Source organism: Erinaceus europaeus, chromosome 1 (assembly GCF_950295315.1).
Source record: "Erinaceus europaeus chromosome 1, mEriEur2.1, whole genome shotgun sequence".
Taxonomy (NCBI): domain Eukaryota; kingdom Metazoa; phylum Chordata; class Mammalia; order Eulipotyphla; family Erinaceidae; genus Erinaceus; species Erinaceus europaeus.
The window spans coordinates 114953059-114968243 of NC_080162.1; the positions used below are offsets into that span (position 1 = coordinate 114953059).

A 15185-nucleotide genomic window follows, 5' to 3' on the forward strand; every position below is an offset into this window, starting at 1 on the left:
ACTTATAATCTTATAAATTACTATTTGTTCAATATGAGAGTGGGAAGTAGAATGAATTTTGTTAGTCTCCTAATAAAATTACAGGACCTAGATAGAGACCGGGGCCCATGAGATAGGGCTCATGTGCATATGTACCCATAATTTAGGGAAAAATATTTGCCTTAAAATAAAAGTGCGTATTAGTCTCCAGTGACTCAGTAAGTGCGGCAAGCAAGTAGAAAGACCTAAAAAAGACACCATAAAGTACTTAATCAAATATGTTCTACTTTGACCTAGATACCCTCCTCACCGACTTCATATTTCACTTCCTTCAATCGCTCTTAAGTCTAACCTGTCAGAGAAAGTAAGGACTACAGAAGCTGGATAATGGCAGGAGACCAGCATGCTTTCATTATGGCCCTTACTGAAAATACTATGGAGCACAATTGAAAACAGGAAAACAATGAAAAGCACTCAAAGTAGAATGAAATAAATGAAGTTACTCTCTTTCTGATACTTTATTTTTATAAAATAGATTCAAGAGAGAGAGAGACAGAGACAGAGAGAGGCCCTGAGAGTCTGACAGACATCAGAGTACTGCTCACCTCTGCATTATAGGGTAATATAGGGCTTGAACCTGGGAATTTAGTGCACTGGGCATGAAAGTCTTTTGCATAACCATTATTATATCCCCCAGCCCAAAATGAAATAATTTCTACTTGTAAATTGCATGATCCTCCAGATAGAAATTCCTAATGACTTCACAAAATGATATTAGAAGTTGTACATATTGGGGGGGTTGGAATTGTCATGATTTATATTTATATTTCTCTTTTTTAATTATTTTATTTTTTTTAATGTATTTAAGAAAGGAGACATGAACAAAACCGTAGGATAGGAGGGGTACAAATCCTCACCATTCCCACCACCCGATCTCCATATCCCATCCCCTACCCTGATAGCTTTCCCATTCTCTATCCCTCTGGGAGTATGGACCCAGGGTCATTGTGGGTTGCAGAAGGCGGAAGGTCTGGCTTCTGTAATTGCTTCCCTGCTGAATATGGGCATTGACAGGTCGATCCATACTCCCAGTCTGTCTCTCTCTTTCCCTAGTAGGGTGGGTCTCTGGAGAAGCAGGTATATTTCTCTTTCTATGCAAAAAAGCATCATGATTTTTAAGACAAGTCCATACGTTTTACAGAATTTCGGCATTAAACACTAACACAACTCAGTTCTATTTTTCTACTTACCTAGAGACAATCAAAATAGAAGATTTTCATTTACATAGCCTCTAAAGAAAAAATACTTAGGAATCAATTTAAACATGGATATGTAATATTCACCACATTGAAATCTACAAAGAAGTGATGAAATTAAAGAAGACCTATATAAATGAAAAAACTCTCTGGATTACAAATTGTAATAATGTGGGGACAAGTGGTGGTACACCTGGTTAAGCATTTACATTACAGATCAATAATTTTATTTTATTTTTAAAAAATATTTATTTATTCCTTTTTTGTTGCCCTTGTTTTATTGTTCTAGTTATTATTGTTGTCATCATCATTGGATAGGACAGAGAGAAATGGAGAGAGGAGAGGAAGACAGAGAGGAGAGATGGAGAGAGGAGAGAAAGATAGACACCTGCAGGCCTGCTTCACCGCTTGTGAAATGACTCCCCTGTAGGTGGGGAGACAGGGTTGGAACCGGGATCCTTAGGCCGGTCCTTGTGCTTTGTGCCACCTGTACTTAACCAGCAGCACTACAGCCCTACTCCCTAGATCAATCATTTTAAAAGGCCCCAATAATGTTAGCAGTAGAACCCAATGTGATCTATAGGTTCTGGGCAATCCTTATTGAAATTTCAGCCTGTTTTAAATTTTCAGATAAAGGAACAGTAACGTGAAGTGAATGTAGATTCCAAAGGACCTTGCTTAGGGACAGTTTGGCAGTCCTACAAAGTGGAAATAAAATCATCATACAAACAATCCATTTTATTGCTAGGAACCAACTAAAAATAGGTCTTCAGACAATGACTAGTACATGAATGCTCATAGAAGCACATTTTCAATATCTAAGCACGGAATCACCCTAAATGTTCGCCAACTGAGAGAAGGGGAAAATGGTAATATATAAAATAGAACCTTATGGGGTTTTTTTGGTTATACTTTTAAATTTTGTATCACAGAATTACATGTCAGCAGGTTTTGAATCCACACCCTTCTCATCACCAGAGTTCTGAGTCATCATTCTACCCACTACAATCCACCACAATGCCCCTAAGGTTGTAGACATGGGCCAACCATCTTCTCTTCAACTATCTGCCCACATTTATTCATATTTGCCACCCCCTTTTTCTGATTCAATCTCTCTTCCTCTCCAAGCCACTCTTGACAACATAACTACCTCCCTATGTCCTTTTCCTTTTCCTTCTCTCTCTGGGAGCTGATGAGCTGAAGTTCAGAGCCATCTTATCTTTATCCTACCACTTTTCCTCTTCTGGGAGTATGGATCACGGTTGATTTTTGGGGAGCAGAAGGTAGGAGTGGAACCTTATGTTTATTTGTATGGAAAAGGATGATGTATTGGCATATGCTACTACATGACTGAGTCTTGAAGTCATACACAAGCAGAAAAATACATGTTATGTGACTCAATTTATGTGAGACATCCAAAACAGGCAATTCTATAAATGACAACAAATTTGTAGTTGCTCTTGGGATTGGGTGCTTAATTTTTAAATTAATTTATTTTTTCTCTTCTTTCTTTTCTTCCATCACTGGGTTTTCTCTACTCCAGGCTGACTTTTCTCAGGTGGATACCTACCTACCAACCTACCTACCTACCTACATATCATAGCTCTGACACTTCCTCCGGTGTGGTGGGGCTGGGTTAGAGCCTGGGTCCTATGCCTGGCAATACAGTGCACTATCCAAGTGAGCAGTTATGCTGGACCTCTTTATTTTATTTTTATGAGAAAGTGAGGTAAAGGGAAAGAGGAAGAGTGGGGAAGAGAGAGGCAGATAGACACACACCAGAGCAATGCTCAGTTCTGGTTTATGGTGATACCAGAGCCTGAACCTGTAACCTATATGCCTCAGGCATGAAAGTCTGGTGCAAAACTTTGATGCTATCTCATTGGATCCAGCTGTTGATTAAGTTATGTAAGTGCTTACTAAGGGTATGTGGTTCCTTTGCAGTGTATTGAATATACTGGGGATGTAAATGGTGGTGGTGGTTGCCCAGTATTATCACTGTCAGTAAGTTTTAAAATGAAAAAAGGTACATTGTGAATTTCACATTATATGCACTTCATCACAATTGGAAAAGAGGGAAACAGCCAGGGACTTAACTGATGGAGCACAGGATATGCATGCCAGAGCTTTCCAGTTGACCATCACTGTGTTGTAGGGCATAGCTGCCTCCCAGCCCCCTCTTGTTAAGTAAACACTAAAAATGAAAGCCCTTGTTAGATATTCCAAGGTTCCACCTGCTGCCCAGTATCCAGATATTTCACACAGCAAATATCAGTTTACTAAGTATCCATCCTCCATCACCCGGGTCTACCTAACTTTGCTGTTGCTTCCCTTTTTTTCACTTTAAATCTTTTATTTATTGTAGAGACAGAGAGAAACTGAGAAGGGAAGGGGAGACAGAGAGGGAGAGAGACAGACAGACACCCACAGCCCTACTTCACCACTTGTGAAGCTTTCCCCATGCAGCTGGCTTGAACCCATGTCCTTTTGCTTTCTAATGTGTGCCCTCAACCAGGTGCACCACTGCTGGCCCCATCTTGCTGTTGCCTTTAACAGTGGTAAGTCTCAATGCTGGCACTAAATGTTTTTATTATCTTTATTTGATAAACACAGCCAGAAATTGAGTGGGGAATGATGTAGAGAGGGAGAGAGAAAGGGAGACACCAGCAACACTGCTTCACCACTCCAAAAGCTTCTGCACTTGGCACCTCACCCTCCAACCACCTTCCCAGCAGGGCCCCTGGCGCCCCTCCCCCACCAACTGCCATTAGGGCTGAGGGTTCTAACTGCCTTGTTGTGTGGAGCAGGGTGCTGCTTGGCATTCCAGCGCTGCCTGGAGAAGCCAGAGGAAGGAGAGGAGGATTCCTGTTTCAGGACAAAGTGAATATTGGGCCTTAGGAGCCAGACAGAGGTAAGTAGAGGGGTTTCTGTTACCATCCTTTTTACTTATTGACAGTGTATGCAGAAAAGGAGTGTTTAAGTGTTGGGACATGGAGAATCATATTATTACTTACTCTTGTTATTCAACAATACTTCCTGCCAATAAAAGCTTCATGTTTTCTTCTTCTTTCCTCATATTTTCTTCATTTATTCCCTTTTGTTGCCCTTGCTTTATTGTAGTAGTTGTTATTGATTTTGTTACTGCTATCGTCATTGTGAGGACAGAGAGAAATGAAGGGAGGAGGGGAAGACAGAGAGGGGGAGAGAGAGACAGACACCTGCAGACCTGCTTTACTGCCTGCGAAGTGACTCCCCTGCAGGTGGGGAGCCGGGGTCTCCAACCAGGATCCTTAAGCCAGTCCTTGAGCTTTGAGCCACCTGCGCTTAACCTGAGGTGCTACTCCCAGTTACAAGCTTCATGAGGTGGAGTCAGCAGGAGTCCTCAGCTGGGAGTGTGCCTGCTTTGCTGTGTGTGTGACCCGAGTTCAGCCCTAGCCCCACTTGCACTGGAGAAAGTTTGGGTGCTAGAGTGCCACCGTTCCTGTGTGTCTGTCTCCCTCTCCCAGAGGAAAAAGTCAGTCCATAGTGGTGAAGCTCAACAATCACTAAAGGAAACATTATCAAATAATTAATGACAGTCAATTTGACATGCTTCTCATCAGGCCAAGTATCTTTTAACAATATTTTATGCCATAGGTAGATTTAAAAAAATGACTAGTGTGCATAATCACTAAATAATCTGTCTAAAAATATTTGTCAAATGACATTTGTAATGATTCTTTTACAAAATTACTATCTTTATTTATTTGACAGAGACAGCCAGATATCAAAGGGAAGGTAGAGATAGAGAGGAAGAGAGGCAGACACCTGCGGACTTGCTTCACCACTCATGAAGCTTTCCCCCTGCAGGTGGGACTGGGGGCTTGAAAACAGGTCCTTGCGCATTGTGACCTGTGTACTCAACCAGGCGTGCCACCACCCAGCCCCATTAAATGCCATTCTAATTTGGTCAGAAATTGGTAGTGGAGTAAGCTGTTTTGAATTTAATTTTTATGAGGACATTTAAATGTATAATTGGTGTACTCATTGAAGAAGTTGTTTATAGTCAAATTTGTTAAGTGTCCTTTTAATTCAGTGAGAAGTTATAGTTGGCTTTCCTGAACTTATTGTTTGAGATCTGTATGTAAGCTAGATTTTATGCATTATTTTTGATGCTACATATTGATTGGATAGACACAGAGACATTGGGAGGGGAGGTCATTATAGAGAGGGAGAGAGGCAAGAGCGTCACCCGCTTCCCTGCTCCAGCAATTTTGAAGCTTTTTCTCTGCAGATGGGGACTTTATTCAATCATTGACTTATATGCAGAGTCTGGAATGCACACATGGACTATTTCACTACTCCTGGCTAATTGTTTTTTTTTTCCATCTAGGGAGACAGAGTGAGAATATCTGAGAGAGGGAGAGTCTCACATAGGTGGAGATAAAACACAGCACTGTAGAGTCCCTGAGTACACTCACATGTGAAACCAGGACTTGAGCTTAGGTCTTGGGGGGGAAGTCACAGGTCCTGTCTCAGGATCTGCCTCCTATCTATGAAAGCATTTATTCATGACTTCTAAGTACAGTTACAGAATCCAGGGTCAAGTGAAGACAGATTGACACAAAGATACACATATCAGGAGGGCACCTGTTTTGTTTCCAATTTAATTATTTTGGTTTTCCAAATTCTTGTTTTCAAGCTGAATTGCATTGCTAGTACATACTTCAGGTATTGTCTTAGAACATATTCAGATATATTTATGCTACTCATTATTGACATTAATTTTAGGAGAATATTTGTGAAAACATCCCACTGAATCATACTGATCACTTAACTGGAGATACAGATGAAGGAGGAAGGGATATAATAAGTGGACAAGTTGGAGAGAAATGTTAGTTTTTATAAAGGAGTGATGTGACAATGTTAATTTCAGCATGAGTAAGATATATTTTGTAGCCAAAGAATTTCACTTACTAGATGCATAGTGACAAAAGAACAATAAAAGTTGATATGTTGTATACGTTATCAGTTAATACCTGGTGATCTCACTTATAGTTAGAACTGAAGAAACAAGGAGAGAGTGGGAAACAGAATGAAACTTGGACTGGTGTGATCCATTGCACCACAGAAAAAGACTCTGGGGAAAGAAGGGAAGGGAAGTAGTAGAGACACATGTGGGGGCTTCTGGAGCAGGGTGGTCATCAAAACCACAATTTGGGACCGAGAGTGTTCTGCAGACACTTAACATGGGGAGATGAGAGACTGTACCCATTTTTCAATAACCACACTGTAAACCACTGACTCCTCAGTGGAATGAAACAAAATGAACTGGATTTTCATCTTACCCAGCCCCATCATATTTACATACCTGCTCTTTCATGATACCAGTAAGAGCTGGCTTTTTATTGACCTGGGATAATTTCCATGATATGTAACCAAAACTTTGTTGTAGAATTAGGCTACTTATTAATATAGTAGACACCCTGGAGAAGAAAATATCAGAGAGAGAGACCCATACATAATGAGGCAGATATACACCACAGCACCAGAGATTTACACAATGCAGTGTTTCTCACATTTAGAGATGCTTTGACTTTAGTTTCGCTCTGCATGTGCCCGATTATTAATTACCTTGCTTTGGGTGCTAACATATGGACTATTCTGTGTAGATACAATGGTAGTAGACACAATTTAACGAAGCCAGTGTAGTCTCACTGGAATAAACTATGGCTTAGTAGTGATGAGGAATCAATTTTATTTCTCTAGTCAGGCTTATTTAATAGCTGCAGCATCATTTAAAGTCTTCTTAGGATAAAATGAAATATTCTGTGATATAAATTGATGTGGTGAACCTCCCAATTAAAAAGAAGTGTGTTTATTGTTGTATTTTTGAAGTTGGAATTTATCTGCTCAGGAAATATTCCTCAACTGGTCGAATACCAGAGCTGTGTATTGTGTACCACACATACAAGAAGATGTATTCTCCTTCTCCCTCTCCCTTCCTCCTTCCTCCTTCCTTCTCCCCTCTTTCTCCCTTTCTTTCTTCTCTTTCCCACTATCCCTCCCAGTCTCTTTCTCTCCTATCACATTCGAACTATTTAAATACTTTTTTGAATGTGAACTGCAATTTGAATATATAGTGGCTGATCTTGAAGTCGTATTACATTTGAATTTTTGAGAGCCCTGTAGGGCATAGTTCAGGTGATGGAATGGATTAGGGGCAGTAATATGTGAAATGTATTAGCACAATGTGTTGTTTTTTCTGAACTTCCAAGAGTAAAAACAACATTTTGAGGGAGTCGGGCATTAGCTCAGCAGGTTAAGCAGATGTGGTGCAAAGCGCAAGGACAGGCTAAAGGATTCCTGTTTAATCTCGGGCTACCCACCTGCAGGGGAGTCACTTCACAGGCAGTGAAGTAGTTCTGCAGGTGTCTATCTATCTTTCTCTGCCCTCTCTGTCTTCACCTCCTCTCTCCATTTCTCTCTGTCCTATCTAATAATGACAACAACAATAATAACTACAATAACAAAATCAACAAGGGCAATAAAAGAATAAAAGGGAACAGAAATAAATAAACAAAAATAACATTTTGATAGTTAAGTAGAGTACTTTTAGAATGTTTCAAAGTACCTCTCAAACACCTTGTGGCTACATGAGTGTAAGTTGATTAATTATGACCTATTCTAAGGTGACAAGTGTCAAAAGATATACCTGTCCCAGGGAATATCTATCACTGAGCAATGTAGGTGACATGAGAACATGTTCTAAATCATGACAAATTGTGTTTGATCAGTTTGAATGTCAGAGGCCTTGTTCTTAAAGGATGCTGGTGACACTTTGATGTCTGTAATGCTCAGATGTGTAATGCATGTGAAAACATTTTTTTCTTTTTTAAATTTCTTCATTGGGAAATTAATGTTTTACAAATTCAGCAGTAAATACATTTATAACATCTCCCAGTTTTCACATATCAATACAATCCCTACTATGTCCTCTGTCATCATTTTTGGACCTGTATTCTCCCCCCCTGACCCCCACCTACCCCAGAGTCTTTGACTTTGGTGCAATATGCCAATTGCAGTTCAGGTTCTATTTGTGTTTATGTGTGAAAACATTTTGTGAATTCAAGGGGGTGGATAAACATATGTTATACCAAGTCAGCACAGAGAGGTATAGTGTTTTCCTTATGTATGTAACTTTCTAAAAGTTACTAAGCCTCATTTCAGAATGCATACATTAAAGATATAGTGACAGCAATGTCAAGAAAAGTATTTGACAGAATGAGCACGTGTATGTGAGACTTGAGTGCGATTATGTAGCCATAAATATCTTGAGTGTGCCAAGAGTAATCGGGAAGGAGGAGCCAAAGCTGTGCAGGTTTGGGAGAAGCATCTGGACAGTAAGCAAGTTGTCACAGTTCTTCATACTGTGCAGACAGTAGTGGGGCTACCATCACCACAGTTGTTCATAATTTGTAGAACGTGTAACGTGACTAAGTCATTTCACAACTAACACGGTTAATCTGTAAATGTTCTTATTCCTAATAAGGCTTAAAATAAACTTGTGGGAGGCACACATTAAGATTTTGTCATTATTTACTGTAACTTTAAGATTATATTGTTTTTTATATGTTTGTTCTTCATTTCCCATGCATATAAATTTTATCAAAGTCAGGGGTTTTTTTTGTTTGTTTGTTTTTGTTTTATCAGAGCACTGCTCAACTCTGTCTTATGGTGATGATGAAGATTGAACTGTGGACTTTCATTCTTTTGTGCTTAAGAGTTTTTTTTTAGCATGAGTCATTTCCTATTTCTCAGGCCCCCAAACAAATTCTGTATACTCAGCAAGGAGAAGTGGATGTAGATGAAGTCACTGATTTCAGTTCCTTCTAGAGTCTAGGGGCATAAGCAGATTGGGAACACACACTGGCCGAGTACCCTGTGCGACAAGCTGTGGTGAAGCATGTGCAGTGGAGTCCACTAGCTATAGGTCCTATAAGCAGATTGTGGGGAACAAATTGGGCCAGAGGGTGGGCCAAGCCCAGCCCTATGAAAGTGCCTAACAGTTTATTGGGATAAATAGCTTACAAGGCATTTGTTGTCACATGTAGAAAGGGTTCTTCCCTCTCCCTTGATAGGTGTCTGCACCCCTCACCCATCAGCAAGTAGAGTTTTCTCAACCATAGTGCAATTGGTCAATTCTAACACATTCTCGAACACTATTCAGGACATCCCACATAAGAATGTCGGTAATTCAGCTGGAAGTACATCTCACAGCAGAAATTGTGCTTTAAAAAGACATGGAGATGGTAAGAGCTGTATGTTATGAAGAAGTCATTTAAGCCAGGCTGTGGTGCTCCTACTTAGAGTGCACACATTACATTGTGCACTGCCTGGGTTCATGTCTCTGCCCTCTCCCCCACTGGAGGAAAGCTTTATGAATGGCAAAAATTGGGCTGCAGGTTTCTCTCTGCCTCTTCTCCTATCTCCTCTTTAATTTCTCTGTCTCTTTCCAAAAATAAATGGGTAAGTAAGTAAATCGAGGTCATTTAAGTGGCATGGGGAGTAGTGCAGCAGAAGACAATGGAACTTGCAAGGCTGCACTCATAAGTTTGACACAGCTCGCAAGTGGCACCCAAAGTGGTGCTCTGGCACTCTCACTCTGTTCCCTCTTCTTCCCTCCCTCTCATTAAAAAATAAAATTGTTGAATTTTTTAAAATATTTATTTTTTTCCTTGTGTTGTCCTTGTTTTATGTTGTAGTTATCATTGATGTTGTTGTTGAAGAGGACAGAGCAAAATGGAGAGAGGAGGAGAAGACAGAGGGGGGAGAGAAAGAGAGACACCTGCGGACCTGCTTCACTGCCTGTGAAGCAACTCCTCTGCAGGCGGGGACCTGGGGGCTCGAACCGGGATCCTTCCCCTGGTTCTTGTGCTAGTGCGATGTTTGCTTAACCCACTGTGCTACTGCCTGACTCCCTAAAGTTATTGTATTTTATGTGGTAAACTGAGAAATATTACACATGTACAAACTATTGTATTTTATTTTATGGTTGACTCTTAACTATTAATACCCTAGTAAGTAAATCAAGAGAATAAGTAAAACTGGCAGAAAATTTTGACAGTAAGTTAATTTCAAAAAATAGCATATATATATATAGATAGATATATATATATACATATGCATACATATTTAACTTTAGTTATTATTGATTGATTTTAATTACACCTTATAGGAATGCACAATTGAAGGGAAATAGTTCCATGTCAAAAGGGTGTTCCCTTTCTTCACACCATACATCTTTTTAAAAAATTACTAACTTTATTTATTTGATAGAGACAACCAGAAATCAAGAGGAAGGGGAGATTGGGAGAGAGAGAGAGAGATAGAGAGAGAGAGACCTGCAGCACTGCTTCATCACTTGTAGAGCTTTCCCCCTACAGATGGGAAAAGTAGCTCCCAAATATCGGGACAATATAGTAATGTTGACTATAAACCTCATCAATTTTTATTGTTCATTTTTAATGATGTCAACATAATTACACTAAAACAAAGGTGTAGGGGAGTCGGGCGGTGGCGCAGTGGGTTAAGCGCACGTGGCGCAAAGTGCAGGGACCATCATAAGGATCCCGGTTCGAGCCCCCAGCTCCCCACCTGCAGGGGAGTCGCTTCACGGGCGGTGAAGCAGGTCTGCAGTTGTCTATCTTTCTCTCCCCTCTCTCTCTGTCTTCCCCTCCTCTCTCCATTTCTCTCTGTCCTATCCAACAAAAAAAAAAAACAAAAAAAACAAAGGTGTAGACAATTGTTCTAGAGGACTCAAGAACCATATTTCCATCTGGGACCAACCTTTGCTGCACCAAATATACTTTGTGGTTGTATTCATCATTAAAATTAGATGAATAGAGAATTTAAGTATCAAAGGTATCTATCTATCTATCTATCTATCTATATATCTATATATATATAACTTAAGAAAGGAGACATTAGCAAAACCGTAAGATAGGAGGGGTACAACTCCACACAATTCCCACCACCTAATCTCCATATCCCATCCCCTCTCCTGATAGCTTCCCCATTCTGTATCCCTCCCCACAGATAAGTTTTTACTATATTTAACACACAGTCTTCCCCATATATATATATATATATATATATATATATCGGTAAATATATATATTCACACAGACACACACATACTTCTTTATTCACTTCTACGGCCCTGCCTTCACTTCCTTTCTGAATTCCATCTCCACCTACTAGTGTGTTGTTTTCCCTCTTTTCTCCCACAGAAAAGAAACAGTGCCTGCGTTCCTTCCATATTTCCAGATTCTCTTTCAGTGATGGCATAAGTGTAAAGATTCCTGCTGATGAATATTTTGAGTCCTGGTTGGAACTGGGGTTCAGAGCCCTCTGGTTATCTCCCCCTAACATCCCTCCTCTGCAAATCCGGACCTAAATTACTTTGGGGCTATAGAAGAAAGGTGTTCTGGCTTCTGTAAACAGCTTCTTTGCTGTCCGTGGATGTTGGCTGGTTGATCCATACCACAGCCCCATCTATCTTTTCCTATTCGGGGAGAGCTCTGAACAGGTGACATGTTTTGGGATCAGCTGGCATGGTCATTTGCCTAGGGAGGACAGTATGGGATCCTAGTAGCATCTGTAACTTGGTGGTTCAAAGGTGGTATGATAGTGAGCAGGATGAAGTATTTAATCAAATAGGAACCAAAGAACAGATATAGAGGGAATGACAATATGGACTTTAAGGTGGATAGATCTAGGATGTCTATCATAGGTTAGTTCCTGGGATACCAAGAAACCTGCAACATCAGTCCACTGCCTGTAAAGCTCCTCCCCACCATGGATGGGATAATGGGTCTTTGTGCTTGGCAACATGTGTGCCCTACCAGGCACATCATATCTGATGTCACAATGCAGTCATTTTCACTCAAAGTCCGGGGGTTTCAGTTTCCTGTTTACTGTCTATGAATTGAAGGGCTTCACGAAGTCATATAATTCATTTTACGTTTTATTTCAATCATAGGTTTTCATAAAAAATGTCCTGATTTGAAGGTAATAACCTGAGTTAGTATAAGTGTTTGAGATTGTATGAAATTTGTAATATTCATTAATTATTTTGTTTCAAACCCATCCAGGGCATCAATAACGTCAGAAAGTCTGCTTCTAACAAAGCAGTAGCAATGAAAAAAATACAAAAACTACAATCAGGTCAGTTAGTAACACATTTATTTCTTGATGAAGTAATGAAACCATTTTGAAAAAACTACCTTCCTCTGGTTTTTTTGTCATCTTAACTGTCCTACTTAACTTTATTTTTCAGAAAAATCTGTTCTTTTGCCTCCAGGGTTATCCTGTGTCTTGGTGCCAGCACTACAAAGCCACTGCTCCAAGATGCCTTTTTTTTTGTTTTTATCTCCATTATATTAGACATAGAGAAATTGAGAGAGGAGAGGGGAGATAGAGAAGGGTAGAGATTGACAGCTCCGTACCTGCTTCACTGCTTGTGAAGCAACCCCCTTGCAAATGAGGAGCTGGGGGCTCAAACCATGATACTTTAACAGGTCTTTCCATTTCTTCTTATGTGCACTTAACCTGGTGCACTGCCTCCCAGCTCTCTAGAAAAAATCTTGAATGCTATGAAACAACTTGCTGTTGTTAATTATGTTTTACTGGAATATGCATGAGCATATATAGTGTTGCATATGTATTTCCAAGCCATGGTAATTAATGTTCTCCTTATCATGTCTATGGCTACATTATATAGATCTAAAGTCTTCATTGGCATTCGAAGAGACTGGAACAAATGGCCTTGGGGATTCTAAGGTACTGTCTTCTCCCATCATTATTTTAAGATATAAGCATTTGTGTTATCAAAATATTAAAGGAGTTGCTGGACTATTCTGTGTAGATAATATGCTGGTAGACAAAATTTAATGGGCCATTGTAGTCTCAGTGGAATAACCTATGGCTTAGTAGTGATGAGGAATCAATTTTATTTCTCCAGTCAGACTTATTTAATAGCTGCAGAATAAAGTCTTCTTAGGATAAAATAAAATATTCTGTGATATAAACTGATATGGTGAAACTCCTGATAAAAAAACAAGAAATGTGTTTATTGTTGCGTTTTTGAAGTTGGAATTTATCTGCTCAGGAAATATTCCTCAACTGGTGGAATACCAGAGCTATGTATTGTGTACCACACATTAAGAAGATGTATTCTCCGTCTTCAAGGTGGGTTAGAGCCCACCTTGCTGCTTTGCAGACAGTTTCCATGCTGCGGTTTCTTACCCTCCTTCTCTCTGTCACCCAATGCAAACAAAACAAACATGCATCAGTGCGAAGGATGGGTTTGGGAGTTAGAATTAGCAGGTATTTTATTTTGTTTTTATTATTTTTTGTTGTTGTTTAGATAGATATATAGAGGCAGAGAGAGAAACATTGAAAGATACCTCAGTATCAAAGCTTCTTTCAAGGTGTGTGTGTGTGTGTGTGTGTGTGTGTGTGTGTGTGTATTGTAGGGTGGGAGCAGTGGAACCTGTGTCTTGCACATGGCAAAGCAGAGCACTCTCTATGTGAGCTATTCTCCTGACCCGCCTGTCAGTTCTATATTTAGGGTATGTGCTTTCAGAGTCCCATATCAGAACTGGCCCAAAAGGTGTAAATATCATATATGCATACATTTCTAGTCATTTGATACTTGACTCACACTGGATGGAAATTTAAATGGCTTTAAAAATTTTAATATGTATTTATTCCCTTTTGTAGCCCTTGTTGTTTTATTGTTGTGGTTATTATTGTTGTTATTTTTAATGTTGCTTTTGTTGAATAGGACAGAGAGAAATGGAGAGAGGAGGGTAGACAGGGGGAGAGAAAGATAGACACCAGAAGACCTGTTTTGGATGATGCCCAGGTGTGGAAAATGTTCTGTGATTTTTTAAAATATGGTCTCTACTGCCCTATCCCTCTTGCATTTATCTTTCTGACAAAATCTGCTGTTTCACAGAGAATTGCTTCATATTCCCCAAATCTTTCCTCTCTTGCATCTTTGAATTCACACTGTGTGTTAGCTGAGTCTTCATGATTGGTTCTACTTCCTTGACAAGCTATATGAGACAAAATTGCATTCAAGTGTCTTTCCTACATTGAAACTCTGAAGTTTCCCTTTCCTGATTTATAGCCTCATAATGAATTCTGCTTGCTATTCTTCTTTTTGTTTTTGGTAACTCTCTGGTGATGTGATCTTTTAATTCTTGAGTATGTTTCTGCATGTTAAGTTTCAATTCTTGAATTTCATCCTAAGGAGTTTTCTAAATTCCTGTACAATCTGCCACGGCTGTAGCTTTTTTTACATCTCAGCTTGTACATGGAGCCTGGATTCTGTTATTGAGCTGGCAGGTGGTACTGTGGCTGATATACTAGGTTTTCTGGTTTATACATGAGATTGGGCAGCAGAGGGGGGATTCTACTGCATATTATTAAGCCAACTGAGTTTCTGCCAGTTGAAGTACATGAAGTAATCTCATGTCACTGTGTTTCAGTTCCTACAGAGGCCTGTGGTTGTGGATAAACCCACCATAACCCCACCAGTAAAAGTTCCAGTCCACCTATTTAATGTTATTCCATCCAATAAATCTAATAAGTCCATTTCAGAAAATGCAGTATTTGCAAAGGTAAGCCTTTAAAAAACTTTTCTATACTCACTTACACACTATGCTATGGCCTTTTAATAATGAAAAAATCTTTAAAAAGTAAATTGGAACTCCTGCACGTGGCGCAAAGCTCAAAGGCCAGCTTAAGGATCCCAGTTCAAGCGCCTGGCTCCCCACCTGCAGGGGAGTTGCTTTACAGGTGGTGAAGCAGGTCTGCAGGTGTCTGTCTTTCTCTTCCACTCTCTGTCTTCCCCTCCTCTCTCCATTTCTCTCTGTCCTGTCTAACAAAGATGACAACAAT

General features: G+C 39.8%; 1 long non-coding RNA gene across 1 annotated transcript; it reads left to right on the forward strand.

The window, feature by feature from the left end:
• The first annotated feature begins 8401 nt into the window (after positions 1-8401).
• LOC132541982 (uncharacterized) lies at positions 8402-14906 on the forward strand. Its single transcript, XR_009553102.1, has 6 exons — positions 8402-9526; positions 12259-12287; positions 12371-12443; positions 13000-13058; positions 14086-14145; positions 14774-14906. It is a non-coding gene; the product is annotated as an uncharacterized LOC132541982 (long non-coding RNA).
• Positions 14907-15185: the final 279 nt, after the last annotated feature.